General features: G+C 47.7%; 1 long non-coding RNA gene across 10 annotated transcripts in view; it reads left to right on the top strand.

Moving 5' to 3' along the window:
- The window catches only part of LOC114015953 (uncharacterized), a 142,065-nt gene that overhangs the window by 89,641 nt on the left and 33,312 nt on the right, over positions 1–19,112 (top strand). For all 10 annotated transcript variants that reach the window (XR_008731213.1, XR_008731217.1, XR_008731219.1 and 7 more), the window contains one exon: positions 10,181–10,553. This is a non-coding gene — a long non-coding RNA (uncharacterized LOC114015953). The remainder of the gene's footprint in view (positions 1–10,180; positions 10,554–19,112) is intronic.

Here is a 19,112-nt window from a genome sequence, read left to right as displayed (position 1 = left end):
TTTGGTTTTTTTTTTTATTTATTTATTTAATATTTCCTAATGGCCCATGTGTTTTTAGCACTTAATACTAGGTACAAGGGGATGCTGCATCATTGTGTACCAGCTGTGCCCCTTGCTATCTTACAGCTCTCATCCCACATGCAAGAGAGGATGCTAACAACTTGGGTCCCAAAAAGGTATTTTCCTGTAAATTCTGGAGACAAATCACTGTAATGGGAGGTGACTCGAAGCAAACTTGTGGCTGGAGGAAGACAATAGCTTTGAGCAGGGATGTTGTGACCTGAAACTTAAGCCTGTGACTGGGTCGCTGCCCTTCTTTCAAGTTGTTTTCACTGGGCTGGAAGCTTTCATGTTACTCATGGAGTTGCATCCAGGGAGGATCTGAAAGGTAACTTAACCCTTTGCTGCACAGTGAAAGCAGGAACAAATGATAATACAAGAAATCCAGAGCAAGCCAGCCATCCCCCAAAAAAGACCCTGAAAGGCTGGAAAAAAAACCCACAGAGGAGGATGCTGGGTTTGTATTTCGTGTTGAGCAAACAGCCTGCATCTGGGTTGGGGTCTCACCAAAGATCTATACAGAAATTCAGTGCTATTTGGGATGTAACACAGGTAACAGCACTTTTTTTCCTCTGCTCTCTCCTCCCCTTCATCTTCGCTTTAATGCGTTTGACCGAATTACAGTGCAAATCTGTGGCTGTATAAATACCAAGCAGGGGGAAAAAAAATGCAGCAGAAACCACAGGCATTGTTTAGGTGGTTCTTTGATGTAGTTCACCCGTGAATATAAACTCCCTGAGCCTTGTGGGATGGTTTTGGGCTAAAAGGGCCTTGAGACTGGTTTGTTGGGTGCCTTACAAAAACAGTTCACAGACGTTTCCCTTCCCATCCTTTCTCTCTTAATGCATGTGCCTTGCAGAAAAGGCACTTGTACTGCCGGCTCCCAAGATTATAAGCCCCTTTTACTGCACAAGTACTGCTTGGGATCTACAATTTGTACGTACACTGAACACCTCAAAGGAGATAAATCCGGGTTCAGGTGCTGTTAGACCCATCTTCTGCATTAGCATCTTGGCTTTTGCTGGGCTTGTCAGGAGTGAGGTGTCACTTGGGGTAGATCCTGCAGCCAGTGTTGGAGCCAGGAGTGGGACCACACTGGCAGTGCTGGGTCTGCGGTGGAGAAGGAAAGGATGGTGTGATTTGGCAGCTGGGCTGTTTGTTTGTTTGGAAGTGTGTGGGGAGGACTAGTCTGTGATGCTGAGGAACAGATTTGGCCTGATACTTAAGTACCAGCTCCCAGGAAATTGCCATCAGAGTAATTAGCGTGTGCTGACTTATTTGTACAGTGATAACAGCAGGAAAGTATTGAAGCAGGGAAAACAAACACATTATTCATCTGAACCTTCAATCCGCAATCTTTACCTGACAGTTCACTATTTGCGATACACAGGTCTATTTTTAGATTTCCAGGTCAGGCGGGCTCTTTTTTCTTTGTTTGTTTTGTGTTTTCATTTTTATTTTGCTGACACAAATTGGAAATGAATCTGTGCTTAGAGATAAACAATTTTTTTGGATAAACCGTTTGAATAACAAAGAATGTTTTCTGTGGAAGTGCTGAAGTGTTGCTACAAGGCTACTTGTACCCTTGCAGTTAGGGATGGAGATGCTGCAGGTGGCAGCCGGGCTTGGCAGGAGGGGCTGGCTATGCGGATGCAGGAATGAGAGCCCTGTTTCTGTCAGAAGTGTTTGGTGTGACCATGAGCATCTTCTTTAGCCCAGGTTTCCCTGCTTGGTGGGAAGTGCTGCTTAACCAGCCAGGTTAGAATTGCCCATTGAGATGTGAACACCAAGAAGAAGGTTTAGTTACTTGGGTAATAATTATTATTAGTGAGGCTGTGGGAGAATGGCACAGGGTCACGGGTGTTTGTGGTCGTGAGGCATCCAAGAAGGTTGTTTAGGGAAGGCCATCCTTATATGTGTGAGTGTATGGAAGAGCTGGTAGAGAGCAGGAGGTGTTTGGAAACTCGGAGAAAAAAAGTAGGCGTGGAGAAACGCATTGATTCTCCTTGGAATGGAAACAATGGGGATAAAAGTGTTTGCTCTGCCCTTCCTTTCCATTCCTCCTGTATCCTTCTTACCGAAGTGTCATCCCTAGCCACCCGCAGTGGTGATTCACTGCCAGGCACTTGTGATAAATCCTTTGAAAGCTCCTCTTCTCCTTTGGTGATTAGAAATAAGTGAAAAGGGTGGGGGCAGAAGACAGGCTGTCTGCAGGGGAAGAGAGCCGAGAGGCCCCAGGGTTTCTCCTGGAGATGGATTTTGTGAACAGCTGAGGAAATCACCTGGCAAAGCACCTCCTGAAGCCAGCAGCTGTATCACAGGCACCCCTGGCTGCAAATGCAATGCAGATAAAACCAGAGTTAAAGCGCCTTTTTTAAATACCAAAGGCTTTTAAGTATTCAAGCCAGCCATCAAAAAGGTGAGTTACCATCTCTGTATCTTGAGATCTTTGCATGGAGCCAGTATGCCTCCCTGGAAGGTGGGGCTTAGGCAAACACTAGCAATACAGCTCAAATCAAAGGTAAATGAGTAAAACTTGTGACCTCCCTTATGCAAGATTCAGCCTGGGTAACCCAGCGGTCCTTTAAAGTCTTAGGAAGGGATTTCCATGCTTTGCAGCCCCAAAAGTTCATCCCCATCCCTAACTGCCCCCATATTTTCCAGCCACCACATGCAGGTCCAGGCCTAGAGAAGGCTGGATTTTAACCGCAGCCTCCAGGTTTCTTAGGGATCGATGGCAGCTCTTCTGAGTTTTGTGCCACAGGCTAATTCACTCTCTTAATCCTATCACTGTCACAGTGGGGCCACACATTTCAAGCTCTGAAGGAGGAAGAGACAGGGGCGAGGGAAGGTATTGCAAATGCACAACCATGAACCAAAACTATGATGATAAGAACTTCATACAAACCAGCCGGGAGGTGGGATTTGCATTCTATTTGCAGGAAGGGCTGGCTGAGGGCATTTACGTCGTTAGGGCTTTTCAGCTCTTTAAGGATGAAATGAGGAACCATGTCCTGGGACACACTTTTGAAGCTTAGAGGAACCGAGCAGATGTGAAAATGCTGAAGTCAAGAAGGAGAAAGGGAACCTGGAAGCCTAAATATGATTATCATCAGTGGGCGTTTTGGAGTGTCAAGAGTTGGGAGCTTTGTTCTTTAGTTCAAGTGCCTTTAGTCTGTGGGCACGGACCTCCTTATGCTCATTCAGCCTGTGTGAACAGAGAAATTAAGGTGTGGTAATAATAGAAGCAAAGCAAAATCGTCAGCAAGGTATAAAAAGACAACAGATTTAGAAAGTGTGTGCACGTGTGCATAATTTGCGTATGCATATGGACATAAAGCTACATATTTAAGGCTATTTTTACATATCTTTGACTTTAAAATGTTTTTTTGTGATCTGTAAACACTGCCCAATCTATGAAATTTAGGTGGTCTCTCCCCCGTTTAGAAAGGAAGGCAAAATGTTGATAATATTTTCACATGACTCCAGATGCTACAGCTTTTGAGAAGTGTACCCAATCTTGAGAGACTGGGTGTCCTGAGAGACAGTGTGGGTCTGGATGAAGTTGCATGGTGTTATTTGGTGAGGTTCATGTTGAAAGAAAGAAACAAACCCAGGACAACACAGGTGTCTCCACGAGCAGAGCTGGTGAAGCTCAAATGTGCTATGTGTCATGCTAATAACTTTTTAAGTAGAGCTGTGTCCTCTCTTTGGGGCAGAGGAGGTTTCTTTTCTTCCTCCAAAATAGTTGTGGAGGATAAGGTCAACGCAGTCATCTGTATCGTTCAGATCCCAAACTGACCTCCCATTGATGGGGATTGTGGTGGTTTGCCTTTTGATGATGGTGATGATGACGATGATGATGTGTCATTATTGCTGTTGCTGGAGACAGTTTTGGCAGGCCTCTGTTCCTGGTAAAGGTTAATTAGCCTTCCCACTTCCACCTTTCCTTCCCCACCCTCTTCCTAAGCCATTACAACCAAGCCTGGTCAGAAGTAAATCTCTTTATTAAAATATTTAGAGCCTTTCTAATGCCAGATGCCAGAGAAACAGTACTGTAAACCTGTGGGCTTCACAGCGTTTGAGCCGAGTGACTTCAAACCACCTGTATTAATGTAATGTAACACTGGCTTGGAGGAACATGGGTCAGCAGAAATTAATGGGGTTTCTTTACTGGCTGCTTTTATGAATTCACACAGCTCTGATTCATATCTCAGTCATCGCTGGCACTGCTCTCTGACTTCCTCTACCGACCCCTGATTTAGGGGCATTGGAGATGCCCATTTGGAATCCCCAAAACTATTCCCTTGCCATCTTTTTGAGTTTTAGGGAGCCACAGATTTGCTGCGAGGATGTGGTTCTTGAGCCATGGGCAGCCTGCCGTTGTGCCTATAGGATCCTCATGAACATCGCCTCTAGCCCGGAGACATGAGTTGATATTTATCCTCCTGGCCTCTGCGTGAGAGAGCAAACCATTAGCAGGTGGGACACCGAGGCACAGGCTAATTGAATCGCTGCTGCCATGAGCCAGGCCGCAGGGAAAAAGAAAAAGGCTCCCAGTCCAGCATGTCATACATTAGGTCGCGGTGCCGGTCTGCAGGCGTCGCAGCCCTGCGCTGAATTACAGCCGTGTCTGGGAGGATGCATGAGCTACATGCAAAGCAGAGAAGCCCAGCAGCCCTCAGGTAACTTGTCTGGAAGAACTGCCAATAACCGGTGAAATCTCAAAAGCAGGAATTAAGGAACGGTGTCAAAACACAGCTGGCCTCCGCTGCTTTTAACTGCTGTTTTAACAAGCTCAGAAAGTCACCCTGCTCTGATAAATGACTGTCGTCTTGCCCACTGTGGCGTGACACCTGCCAAGGTGGCTCTGGCTTGTTCTGGCCACCCAGGATGAGAGGGCCATGCATGATTTCTGGCATGAACATGTGGTGAAAGTGATTCTCAGGTTTTATTTCCTTTTCCGCATCCACTGGTAGATCTGGCTGCCAAATGTCTGTAGTTGGCTTTGCCAGAAAGCTAATTGAAGGGACATCCCTCCAAATGATGGCTAGCACTGAGGAGTCACAATTATCCCATCTCCTCAGCTCCCGGGGAGGGGAAGGGAATATGTGTGCTGGGAAGCCACTTGAGAGAAGAAATCTTTCTGATTCCGAAAGAGAATCTAAATCCCCTTCTCTTGGAGTTTAAAAAAAACCAAACAAACTGGAGAGTTTTGCATGCCTTTCTGTGTCACAGACCAGCCCAGGTTGGAAGGGACTTTGAAAGACCATCTGGTCCAACCTTTCATGGAAAAGGGAGCCTAGATGAGATTATCTAGCACCTTGTCTGGTTGCATCTTGAAAACATCCAGTGATGGGACTCCACCATGTCCCTGGGGAAGTTGTTTCAACGAATGATAGTTCTCACTGTAAAAACCCCTTATTTCTTATATCATGTTCTGTTTCTGCTCTGCAGGTATAATTTTTTGACTTCCTTTTGTTTGGTTGTGATTTTCCACAGTTCCTCAGCTGGAAAAGAAAAACAAGTCGATGTGGGTGTGAGTTTCTTGTTCAACAGCATCTCATTTTGCCGCTCATGGTGGAGATCTGGCAGCTTTTGCTGCTCTTGGGCAAAATCCAGGTCTTGGTAGTGATGGGGTGCAGAGAACCTGCAGATGGGGCAGGGATCTCTGGGGCTGGAGGGACCCAGACACCGATAACTGGGCCTTTTGTTCTTTGTGCCTTGTTGATTTCTAGGTTTCAAGGTCATGGTGCTTGTTCAGTCCGACCTGCTGTATAAGAGGAATTCCTTGAATTAGTTTCCACTTGGGTTCAGCATCTGTGGATGGACCCAGCCATGCATTTTGGGGGGAGTAAAAGAGGCAAGGTTGAATCCCATCTTATTTGAAAAACTGCCAGCACAGGATCACTGGCCATGCCAGCTGGAGGACTTTTCCGTCTTAATTACCTGCAGTGTTGAAAAACGGTACCTTTGCTTCTGGTTTGTTTTCTGTCGAGCTTCAACTTTTAACCTTTGGTCTTGTTACGCTTTTGTCTGGTAGACTGAAGAGCTCCCTTCCTGACAGGTACTTACAGGCTGTGAGGTACCTTTTAACTTTCTCTTTGATTGACTTCCTTGAGCTCCTTGGTACAAGCCTGGTTTTGTTCTTACAGCTGTCCTCTGAACTCTCTCCAGTTTTCCCAGCATAATTCTTAAAGTGTGGGTACAAGTATGAAACCTCGCACTCCCGTCAACTGTGCCAGCCCAAGGCCCAAAGATAACAGGGCTTCTCTGCTGGTACGTGACATCCCTCGTTTGTGCAGTCCTCGTTGTGGACCTGCCTTGCGAGCTCACATTGGGCTAATTATGCCTCTTACCTCAGCCAGTCCTGTAGGTCTGGTATGTTTGAAAAGTTTCCATGTAGCCATTTCTGTAATATGCCAAGTGTCTCATTAGTCTTTTTGATGTATTTTTTTTTTGCTTGCTTTTTATTCTGGAAGGAGTTTTAGTCTAACCTTTCTTGCCGTACCAGCCACACGTCAAAAATCTTTATATAGCTGAGAGCTGCTAGGAATGTATTTTACAGAACTGGGGGAAGGAAAATGGTTCACAAGAGGGAAATAACAGTGAGTGGTGGGACAGGACTGACTGCGTGCTGATCTCTTCACCTTTTGATGGATCGCTTTCTTCCATGGACGAAAACCGTGGAGATGGTTAACCTGCAAGCCCTGTGCCAGCCAGACCTGTCCTTGCTGGCTATGGAGCGTAGCACCAAGCTCATTGCTTGGGAGTCCTGGGCTGGCTGCCCCCGCTGAAGGTTTTGGGTCAGTGCTAGCGTATTGCTAGATACGAGACACAGAGGGCTGACTGTATTTCCAACTTGGGTGCTTTTATTAGTTTCATGTTGTTTCTTATATATAATGAGTCAGAGGAAAGAGAGGTGTTGATCTGATGGGGAACCTAGAAAGCTTTTTGGTAATAACATCCAGATGTTTCCTTAGCACATCTGCTTAAGGCACTCTTGAAGACGGTGCCTTCAGCAGCCCTGCTGGTGCATTTTACTGCCTGCTGCTATGTGTAATGCTAATTTATTAGTAATGCAGGCATGGAGGAGCGGGAAATGTAGACAGCAGCAGAAGCAGGGACAACCAGCTGCCGAGGAAGCATGGGAGAGGAAGGCAATCCAGACCGTAACCCAAATTATTCTTGCTTTTACCATTCGGGTAAGGTGTTTGGAGGTAGTCTTGCATGTAATTGTTTTAAGTGCTGTGCCCCAGGTTTGCCTGGTTACAGGTCACTGTGTACCTGTGCTGTTGCAGCTCAGCCATGTGGGCAATTTATCCATCTGAACATTGACTTCAGCCGAGAACAGGGCAAGACTGATGCGTGAAAAGATGTTCCTGCCTGTCCCCTTACTCCTGGAAAGCTGGTTTTGCTCCCTGGTTGTATCTGTGTTTAGCACTTCAACGCTGCCTTGCTAATCCCCGTGCCAGGACTGTCAGCATGCTGTGTTCCTCCCGGGGAGGGTCAGCGTTGGGACAGCTTGGCTGCCCCATGCCAGGGCTTCGGGCAGCTGGGATGCTACTGGAAGCTGTGCTTTTAATGTCACTGTGTCACCGTAATTCCCTGCCCAGGGGAATATCGCTGGCAGCCTGCAGATAACGCTCTGTAATGCCAGATGCCCTGAGCCTTGCAGTCTCTTTCTAGGCTGCACATCACAAACCCTGGATTTACGGCCACAGCAGTTCCGACACAACACCAGCCCTGGTGCGCGCTGGAGCTGCTCACACCACGCTGCTCTTTCTCCCTCTTCCTCAATGACTTCTGCTGGTGGCTAATTTCCAACATCACAGAGAGCGTGTCTTCAGAGCAGACCAGTTTGTGGTGCTCATTGGAAAGCGCTGACGTGGACACCTGGTCTTGAAAGGTGCTTGGCAGCCACAAGGTCTTTGAATAACAAAAGAATCTCATCACGCAAAATTAGGGCTAGTGCGTCACCTCCTTCTAGGGATGGGGAGGTGACATAGGAGGTTTTGCAGGTTAAAATGAGGGAAGAAGGTGGAAGCGTGTGGTTGGGGTGTGGTAAAGCACTTCAGTGGGGAGGAGACGTTGATGTGGTAGGTGCGTGTGAGATGGTTGGCCCAGAGGCGTAGATCTCACCCTATTCGTGTTTCTCCCTCTCTGATGGGGGACACAGCATCATGACCTGGCCAAGGATGGGCCATCAGGTGCATTTGGTTACATGGCAGGGAGCAGGCCTGGCCCACTGATTCACGGGATGGAGATGGACGCAACGAATTGCGTTGTACAGCCCAAGAGGAGCCTGTAGTGCCTTGGGGTGGGGTGGGAGGGCCTTTAGAGAACCAGCCTCCGTAACAATGCTGCAGGTCTTGGAGCAAGAGAGATGGTGTGGCATGTAAATGCTTGACACATAAATGCAGAAGGCAGCAAGAGATGGTGAGAGAGACCCATCTGTGGAGTTGTGGATGGTACCACCACCTTCATGGCTGGGCCCCTGTTTACAATTCTTGTCTTCCTCGCTGTCCTTCCCATGCTCCTGGTGAGTGCCAGGACCATTTGCTTCCACCACACTAGTTAACCATCTTGTTTCTTCTGGCAATGAGGTGATCCATCGCTCTCAGCTTCCCTAGAAAAAATGCTTCAGTGGGCTTCACTGGCTTTGTACCTCGTGTGCCACGTTCTGTGCCCAAGGGAGGAGGTTCCTCAGCAGTACGAACCAGCCCTCCTCCTCCTCCTGCCAGCCTCTCACTGCACTGTGGGTGTCTGTAACTAAGATCATTAAATCTGGGTAAGACCAAACATCCATAGACAAAAGAGATGCCTTTTAGGAGGCTAAGTTACAAGTTATTCCCAGCTGCCTTCTAAACCTGAATTGGTGTCTGTGTTGCCTACCCTGGCAGTCCTCCTTGCTTGCTGGGTTGGAGTTTGTTTGGAGTTTGCTCCTAATAAGATGGGGCTGTCGGTTCCTTCTTCTGCAGCTCTTGCCATCCGAAGAAGTCTTGGCTATATCTCCATCGTGTTGATTCTCCATGTCTTCCAAATGTTCCCTGAAAGCAGATGGAGCTTGCTGTTTCTTCTTCAGGACCATTACATGGGACTGCTTGTGTCCAGCCAATGTCCACAGGAGGAGCTCCTGGACATTCTGAAAATCTTTAGTTCCTGATACTGTGTTTCTGTTTCTCTCTGTGCAGAAAAAAACTGCTATTTTTGACCTTAGAAGTTAATCTAGATTTGTTTTTTGGAGTTTTTCCTGCCTCCTCATTGGGCCAGTATTTTATACCCAGTGGAGCAATGTCTGCGTTAGTATTAATCAACACACATTGTAGTCATTTTGCTAGTCTGTGAATCTGTAGTTGAGCACTGAAATTGTTTTAGGATAGAATTGACATGTAAAACTAACTATATTGCATTGTGTATTAAAATCCATTTAATTTGGTTAAAGCAGCTCGATGTTTCCTTTGTCAGCACTTGAGCTGACTGGGAATTTTTCACCAATATACCCGTGCCGAAGTTGAATGCACCCTCAGGAGAGAGTCGGCTTCAATAAATCTTCCTTTTTGTGGAAAGTATAGTAAAATTTTGGAGAGGGTTGGCTACTGACAGTACATCTAAATTTTCCAGCTGTGTTGGTATTTTGGTTTGTATTTGAAATGAATCTTTGTTTCTAATGCAAATTACAATGAAAAGTGTAAAAGTTTATGATACCAAAGTGAGATTTTCCCACTGTTGAACCAAAGTGCTTCTAATCAAAATCGTTTTAAATTTAGAAAACTTCAAAACGCCAAGGTTTTTATCTTCCCCCCCCTCCTCCCCACTCCTTTAGAATGGGAAAAAAAATAATCAAGCTTTTGAAACCCTCCAAGGGTGATAGAATTGGGGTTTTTTCCTCTTTCTTTGACATGCCTTGTTCATCATCTCAGTTTGAGCAGTACCTTCTGTTGGCTGAATTTGCAGACATGAACAAGATGTTCTTCATTCAGTACTGTAAGGGCAGGGTATCCCCTTGAAGGGGGAATCAGATATTACTCTCTTTTAATACTAACAGAAACCATGTATAAAACCTGAAAGTTTGTCAGTCTGTCCCGATCCACATACTAAAATTGTGTTTTCTTTATAGGTGCATTCACTGTTCAGATGATAAAGCTTGACGAGCTGGGTTTTGCCTTGGATTACAATGTTTCAAAAGACTTTCTGAACTCGCTGGGCAACCCTTCCCCTAGGCTTTGGGGACAGGGGAGCTTAAGTTGAAATCTCCAGTATCGCACAAGGAGAAAGAACAGAGTTGGCTGCTTTGCACAAGTAACTAAAATCAGTGCTGTGTTGCTGTTGGGAGTGCACAAAAGGAGAAAAGCCTGGAGTATAGCTCTTGTGTTAGAGATGGATTTTTGCCCAGGAGGAAGGTGCACAAGGGAAGATACAGGAGGAAGGAGGAAAGGTGATGCTACAAGCCAGCTTCCTGACCTCCAGAGTGGGACTGGCTTCATAACAAGGTAAAAAATACCCTAAACCAGCCAAACATTTTCCCTCCTTCCCACCTCACTCAAATACCCATCACGCAAGAAGTGGCATGAGTCCAGGCACTGATTTTTGATTGAGTGGTTTCTCGTACTGCCCCCAGCCTCCCTCCTGTTCTGTTACCCAATCCCCATGTCCTGCATCACCCGTGCCTGCCTCTGCAGAGCCCATCACAGAGACCAGCAGACACTTGAGCAGGCTTCATGTAAAAATAATCAGCAGACTCTAGTTTTACTTGTCCACATATCTAAGACTTAATTTTTCAAGCAGCTCTGCTCACACACGCACATTAAATACATCGCTTCTGGAGGAAACTTTGTGCCTTTACTTTGTGCCAGAGGAGCTTGCTGCTTTATTTTTGGAAGGGAGGATAACAAGTCCCTCATGCTCATCTGCACTATTTGCAGCTCCAGCTCCAGAGCACGACAGTGATGTATTTTCCAAACTGATGACATACAAAGAGAGCTGAAATAAATGGGCTTATCACATTGCCTCATCCAAAGCCACAAGAGGAGAAAGGCAGCAGCTGGGGAAAATAGAGCAAAATTACCTGGTTTCAATTTACCACCTTTGGAGAATTGAAAAATGTTGTTTGCAGAAAAGGAAGTTGAAGCTTGATTTATTTTTTAGCTTCTTTCCTGCTGCAAATATTTCTTCCTTTTAAACATATGTGGCTCCGTGCTTGTTGTGCCCTGGGCTCTGGAGCACTGGGAGCATTCCTTGGAGGAGAGGAAGGCTGACCAAGATGGCAGAGAGGTGTCTTAAGTTTCATCTGTTCTAGTGATACAACTCAATGGGTGTGAGGGGCATGTGGCTTTCCTCTGCTGCACTTTGCGCAGTCAGGATGGTTTGTGGTGGTGAGGGTGGAAAGGCTTGATCAGACTCTTCCTCTGAGGTTGCTCTGTGTGGTGTCGCCAGGAAGGCCATGCCAGCACGTGCATGTAGACCTATATTGTCATGTTAACATTCCCTAATAAATTTGGCAATGATGAAAAATTCTGAACTGAACTCCATTGAGATTAAAATCCCCTCGTTTTTTGCACATCAGAGGTTTCCCCACTCCCCCTCACCCCCGTGTCTCGGCACTGAGCTGGAAGGAACATCTCTTAGTATTAGCAAGAAGTTTTTCATCTGACTCATTCAGTCGTTGGTTTAACTGTTGGTATTTCCAGTGAGGATGCCGATGACATGGGTAGATCTGGTGATGGGAAGATACCACTGGCCAGGAAGCAACATTGATTTCACATCAGTGAGGAGATTGTGACCAAGTGTGTAGCTACAACATTTCTACACCAGGTTTGAATCAGAGAGAGGAGGGACACTTTCAAGGTCTGGGTCTAGCCCAGTTCCTTAGAAGCACCAAATTGAAATACGTGCGGGTTAAACATGAGTTTCTGTTTCAGGGTGGATGTTTCCAATGTTCATCTTCAGTTTGAGAGTGAAATTCCCCTATTTAAAGGTGATGGTGGGGGAGTGTGTGATACAAGTTGAACCACAGCTGTGCTGTTGAAGATGAGAGGGAATAGAGTGGCTGTACAGAGTGAGAACATCTAGTTTTATATCTCTCTTGATGATAACCGAGAAAGGGTAAGAAAGAGCTCTATCTTCCCAGTGGTTAAATATGCTAAGTGCTTCTTGGGAGCATCCTTGAGTTGTCCCTGTGGATCAGATGCTCCTGTTGCAGCTCAGGTGAAGGAGTTCATTACTCTGAGCAACTCAAGCCAGGCAGTGTCTGGCCCAATATTCTGTTCATACAGATTAACCCGGGTCACCTAAAGCAGAGGTGCCAAGCTGGACTTAGCAGGGGGACACCCCAGCACTGAGTAGACTGGTGAGACTGGTGGTCCTGCTGTAATGACTAGGGCTTATCTCAGGAGGCTGGAGTTCAGCCCTCGGTCCTGTCTAATTCTGTCACTTAACCCCTCCGCTTCCTCCCATTGAAAGCATCTACTGGCACTTCATACAGAGCCCCAGTCCTATCTGTGGGTGTAAGCTCCTATGTAATGAGCAGGATTTAACGAGAGAAACAGGCCTTAGAAAATCCTGTGCAGCCGTGCCTTGGTTAGTTGTGTAGTACTGTTGTCTCCTCGGTGGCTTGATGCTCGGAGGAGAGAGATACTACCCCTTGTATCTCGCAGGAGCCTCTTCCAGGTCTCCAGAGAAGAACAGTGTAATTTGGCACTTATTATTTCATTGCATCAGCTTTTCGGAGTGTGGGAGTGCTCTTAGCACAAGCAAATAAATTACCCGTCTCATTTTGCTGCGTGCTCTGCAGCCAGCCATATGTTTGAGCCTGATAGAGATTCTTATCTCACGGGCTAAAATTACTCAATGGAGGATGACATTTCTTATCAAGGGCTTTGCTGAATCAGAGAGTGGCCCTGGCACCCAGCTCTGAGACACTGCTCCTCTTTGTCCAGCATCCCAGCCTGGCGATAAATGGATTTGTGTCTGTAGGTCAGAGGTGCTTGCGTCAAGGTTTTGCTGGTGATCGAGGCTCTGAGGATTGTCCGTGTGCCCAGGAGGGTGTGAGATTGAGGAGGGGAAGGGAGGCTGTTCGTTTAACTAAAACAGGCGGGCCTACCGCTGTGCAAACGCGTCTTCGCTTGGAAGGTCCTTGTATGCACGGCTGGTGACTTCAGCCTTTGTAGGGACCCTCTTCCCCCACTGCGTGTGAAGGCTTTGCTTCACATTAGGTGGTGCGAATAACCATCCTCTCCTATACCAGCCATAGCTTTTCTCCAGACTTACTCACAGCTTGCACAAAGCTTCATCTCTCCATCCTCTCACCTCTTTAATGGATAGGCTGTTTTCCTTCCTCTCTTTCCCTTTCTGTCTTGGTGCTTTGGAGTTTGTCTGGTAGTTGTTGACGATTCAAGGTGTTCTCTGGGTGTTTAGCAGGTAGGAGAGAGCCAGGGAGGAACAACTGCTGTTGCTTATAGCTTCTTCCCACACAGCATCTTCCCTTTGCCTTCTCTTTGCCCCTGTTCAGTGCAGAACTGACAGTGCAGGGTGTTTAGTTTCTGCAGTGCGTGTGGGCAAAGCTTTTGATGGAGAGCAGAGGGACCTGTTGGTGGATTGTCCTTTCCTCTAGCTGAGCTCTGTCCATGAAGGCAAGTTTGTCCCTAGGAGCCCTCCTGGGCAGAAAGCAAGACCAGCCATCCACCCAACCACCCAAGTGTGGTTAAACTCTCCTTGAGAGGTTCCTGGAAAAAGCAGCTCTGAATTAGCATCTTTGTTTTTCCCTTGCAGGAGGGTGTCTTTGCCAGGTCAATACTCTCTTACAGTGTTGTACTAAGGACAGGGCAGGGTCGTTAGCTCAGCTCAGCATCAGTCTGATAAATTGCACTCTTCCACAGACAGAAACTGAATGCGCATTGTGGGTTTGTCCTGCTAAATGGTCTCATGTGAGTTTTTCAGGTTTTCTGTGGCCACAGCAAGTTACTCGCTCACCCTTTAATTAGAAGTATCTTCAAGCTGGCCTGTGGCAGCCACGTAATGCACAGCACGAGGGCAAGTCCCAGATGTCCAGCAAAAGACATTATTTGTGTGGGTGTAAGGTTGACAACCGTGTACGGTGAGGACGTTGCAGCTGAAGGTCTCACCATGAGCACCCGTGCTGGCTCAGCTCTGGGATGCTCTTAGGAGCATGGGATGGGTCTCAGAGTGATGCTGGCCAGAAAGGACCGCTTTGGTTCAAAGAGCCAAACCACTGGCACATCTTTCTGCAGTACCCCATGAGAGATAACAGCCCTCCTTGGTGTGGCAGTGGGCCAAGACTGCGTCATGCGTGACTCCTTGGAAAGGCTCTTCTGCCATTTGCAGCAGCTGTCCTCTTTGTCAGCCTGCTAGAAATGCTGGGGCTGATGCGTCCCACATCCCCAGGCAGCCCTATCCCCGGGGCAGGGTTGTGGGGGTCAGGGAGCAGGACAATGCCACCCTACTTGTGGGTGGCACCATCCCTGGGGATGCACAGCCTTCCTCCTTCTCCTGAAACAGTGTCCACAGCCTGATTTTGAGGTTTTTCTGTGTCCTGACTCCTGCTGTCTGTCGTGCAGCTCACCACCCATCAGAGCTCACAGCGCAGTGGTCCCAGGCGTTTCTGGGTGCCGTCACATGTGAGCTAGATCTCCTTTCTTTCAGACTTTCTCTTCTCACCATTTTCGTCCCTGAATTGTTCTGAGTCACCCCAGCCTTGCCACAGTGACCTCAGGCCAGCCTGCCAGCCCCTGGCCCTGTGCCACTGTTGAGCCACCGCTGCCCAAGCGCTGGTGCCCGGAGGTGATGCTGGGATGGAGGTCTCCGGTGCTGTGGATGACCAGCTGGCCCTTGGGCTGTGCTCCCCAGCTGGGTCTGCCTGACATAACACCACAGTAAGTTTTTTCCCATTCTCTAGCTCCTGCTGAGGTATCTGCATGTCGCTGCTTTGCCTCTGGGTGCAGGGCTGCCCCATCCTGTGGAAATGGGTGGTTGCCTCAGTGGGGGGTTGGGGGCAGTCACAGGGAAGCACCATGCTCGGGACTGGTGTCCAGCTGGGGTGGCCAGCCAGCATGGCCAGGTCACTCCCAGCTGAGTCAGCCTGGCTTGTCCTGCTGGGTGCCTGCGCTTTGTCCTGTCGCAGGATCATGTTGGATGGAGGAGAGGGAGGGGGTTCCCTCTAAGTGCCGGCTGTGTACTCTGTCTGTCTGTCGTCTCAGGTGTTGAGTCTTGCTGTGGCTTCTGAACTGTTGCAATTAACCTTGGCTGAGTTGGACTCGGGCAGCTTACCCACAGTGTGTGCCCTGCATACCCACAGCATGCACCCCACATACCCATGGTGTGCACCGTGCAAACCCATGGTATGGTATGCCCATACCCTATATGCTCCCAGCACGCACACTGCATACCCATAAGCAAGCATCCTGCATACCCATGGCATGCAGCCCTTGTAGCCATGGCATGCAGCCCACACACCCATGCCATCATGGCGTGTACCCCACATACCCATGGCATGTACCCGGCATGCCCCATAGCATGTGCACCTCAAGCACGTCAAGATTACATGCCAGGTGGTGGTGCTTCAGGTGACGAGGAGAGCTCAGGTCTTTGCTTTCAGTTCCCAGACTGAGTTTGCAGTTGGGAGAAAACAAGAAACCAACAAAAAACAAAAAACCAAACCAAAACCAAACCTGTAATTTTATTTGTCAGCTGAGATAATTTTTCTCTAGAAGCCACCAGTGCACAGTCAACCTGCAACCCGCAGTGCTCTTGCTGGAAACCATTTTCTGGGTTAAGCTTGCACGCTCATAGTGGGAAGGTTGAAGTGATTCCAGTGTGTGGCTAGGACGTTGTCAGTGCCCAGTTTTGGTCCTGCTCTGACACAGCCTTAGGTGGTGGTACAGCAGAGATCTGTGGAGCAACCTGTTGGGGATGTGGTTGTGGCTGGCAGCCATCCCGTGTGTAGCTCTGGGAATGCAGGAATGGTGACTGGATGGGCTGAACTACCAAATATACTTGAATCCCCAGATCTGTTCAGCATAGCTGCTGCCAGCCAGGTAGGAGTTGTGGAATCTGGAAGAACCTCTAAAACATCTGCTCTATGCTCAGGGCTTCCCAGTACCAGCATAGGCTCCTGCATGTGAAGCAGGACAAGCCAGCAGAAATGCAGTACACCCTGGGGAAGAAACAGATGAGCTCGGTCCCAGTCATTTTAAGCAGGTCAGAAAATATCTGTTAGAAGGTGAATCTTCAGTAAAAAAATAACTGGGAACCTCTTCTCTGTCACTTTGGTGTCCTGAAAACACTTGGGTGTCCTGAAAACAGAGCCCGTTTTCGAAGGTGCTATGAACGGACGCTGTGTCGTGCACCCTGTGCTTGCTTGAGCAAACTGAGTGCAGGCTTTTCCCCATCCAGTTTCTGTCCTCACATCCAAACTATGCTTGATCATCTTCCCACCTGATTTGTTACAGTAACAAACAGCTCATATAGGTAATTGCCATCAAGCTTTAATTGAGGTTCTCCATGCCTTTTTATCCGCCTCCCCCCCAAAAAAAAAGTGTTTAATCTTGATTGCTTGGGAGTATGGGAGCGTGCAACCCAGTGCCCTTGACTTTGGCAGTGATTTAAGCTCATGCATAAGTGCTTTCCTGATCTGAACCAAAATTACAGTAAATCTTGACGACCTGCAGCAGGAGTCTTTCATCTGCACAAAGCTCTGTGTCAGTGAGGGAAGCATTGACAACTCTTGGAGCCAACAGAAAGAATGTGTAAATCCTGGCAAGGAGGTGAATTACCGAGGAGTTCAAAGCATGGCACACCCTTTTATGTACTCTATCTCAGTTGTCAGGAGGGAGTTAGCTCTTGCAATGTGATGCTAGGGATGTGGACAGGGTTGTTTTGTGCTTTCTGAACTTTGCCAAGCGATCAGGAGAGCGGGTGCTGCCCCGTCCCATGAACTCCAGCTGGCTGAGCATTGCGGGATGCAGCATGAAGCTGCACTGCAGTCACTCATTTCCTTTGGTACTGCAGCAGTAACTTTACAAAGCAGTTGGTCCGTAGCTCAGGAAATACTTTTCTGCTGACCACATCCCTCACTAGTGATTGCCCTCCCACTCTGGGAGGCAAAGGCAGGAAGAGCGAACTTTTAGCTGAACGTCCTCCAATTGAAGGTTCTTGGTTTTCAAAATTAGTCTGATACTTATTTTTTAAAAGAATACATGATTTCTGGAGTATTCTGTAAGATATCTTTCACTGGGCTTTGCAGAATGATTAATTTCTTCTGAAAATTTTTAAAGGGGGAAGTATCACTGTGATGCTGCGTAACTCCAGAGGACTGCATGGGATGCAGGCAGGTGGTGATGGCAGGAGGAAGGAGTTAGAGGTCAAAACAAATGCAATTTATGCAAAGATACCATGAAGCAATTCGACCTGGTGAGGGCATTGAGCAGCAAAACATCTTCCCAAGGAGAGACAGAGCATCACTGCTTTGCTCGTGTGACACAGGGGAGGATCTAGCTGTCTTCCCCAGGGGATAGGTTGGTGCATCTTTTCCATCTCTAATGTCTCCACTTCCTCATATCTGATGTAAATAATTTATAAGGATCGAAACATGATCTTGAGGCCGTCTGTGCAGGAGGAAGGCTAAAGCCTGGGGCCAGGCAGTGTGCAGGGGACCTGGTACCTAATGCAGTGCCTGTTCTTCATGGGCAGTATGCCACGTGAGCAAGTGCTGGATTGGTGCGTGAGCCTTACTAAAGTCACCCTGCCCGGTCGTTTTATTCTTTCCATCCTTTTCTCCACATCTGATTTCTTTCCCCCCTTATTTCAATTTTTTCCCTCCTTTTTTTTTTCTCATCCCTCCTCCCCACCCCACCCCCCCCCTTCTGTTTTTCCCTTTTCTCTACTGTTTGCCACTATGTCCTGCATGTAAAGAATTGGCTGCTCTTTTTGCCAGGCAGTAGGTTTTGGCTGTAATTGAGCTGCAGGTATTTTGGCTGTATAAGAACTAAACAAAGGGGCTGTCACTTCTGTACTGGTCTGGCTTAAACTTGGGGGTGAAACATCACCTGTCGGTGCCGAAGGGAGGTCCGCAGAAAGCTCCACTGGCAGCGGGGTGACAGCTGGCTTGAGGTGGCAGTAGGTAGGAAGACTTATCTTCATCTTTGAGTTCTGCATATATAAGTAGCCATCGAGTATAAAACCCATGAGGCATGGTCTAGTGTGAACATACCTGCAGCTACAGCAGAGTTTTAACTGCCAGGACAGTTGCACGGGTGCTTCAAACTTTCTGGAAGTCAGCACAAAGTAAAGCCACATCTTGCTAGTTGTGCTGCTTCCTTGCTTGGCAGACTGGCTCACCTGTCGCTCCAGAGGTTGGGGGAAGATGATGCAGAGTCCTTTTGCCATTCAGAAGGGTGGGTTAGCAAGTGAAGCAGCCAAAGGTGTTCATCAGATAGATAAAATAAATACAGCCCAAACTCCAGGGGTGGGCTCACCTCCAGGAGAGCTACCTTCATCTACCCTAGTGTCCTGGTGGAGCATCTCTCCGATGAGGAAAGACTGAGAGAGTTGGGGTTGGAGAAGAGGAAGAGAAGAGGAAGAGAAGAGGAAGAGAAGAGGAAGAGAAGAGGAAGAGAAGAGGAAGAGGAAGAGAAGAGGAAGAGGAAGAGAAGAGGAAGAGGAAGAGAAGAGGAAGAGGAAGAGAAGAGGAAGAGGAAGAGAAGAGGAAGAGGAAGAGAAGAGGAAGAGGAAGAGAAGAGGAAGAGGAAGAGAAGAGGAAGAGGAAGAGAAGGCTCCCAGCAGACTTTACTGCAGCCTTCCAGTACCTAAAGGAGGCTTACAAGAAAGACAGGGAAAGACCTTTTACCAGGGCCTATAGCAACAGAACAAAGCGCATTGGTTTTAAACTGAAAGGGGGGAGGTTTAGATTGGACATAGGAAGAAACATTTTAAGCTGAGGGTGGCGAAACACTGGACCAGATTTGCCCAGAGGAGCTGTGGATGCCCCCTCAGTGGAAGTGTTCAAGGCCAGGTTGGACAAGGCTTAGAGCAACCCG

Source organism: Falco cherrug, chromosome 3 (assembly GCF_023634085.1).
Source record: "Falco cherrug isolate bFalChe1 chromosome 3, bFalChe1.pri, whole genome shotgun sequence".
NCBI classification, from domain to species: Eukaryota; Metazoa; Chordata; class Aves; order Falconiformes; family Falconidae; genus Falco; species Falco cherrug.
This window is presented reverse-complemented; position numbering and strand designations above follow the sequence as displayed.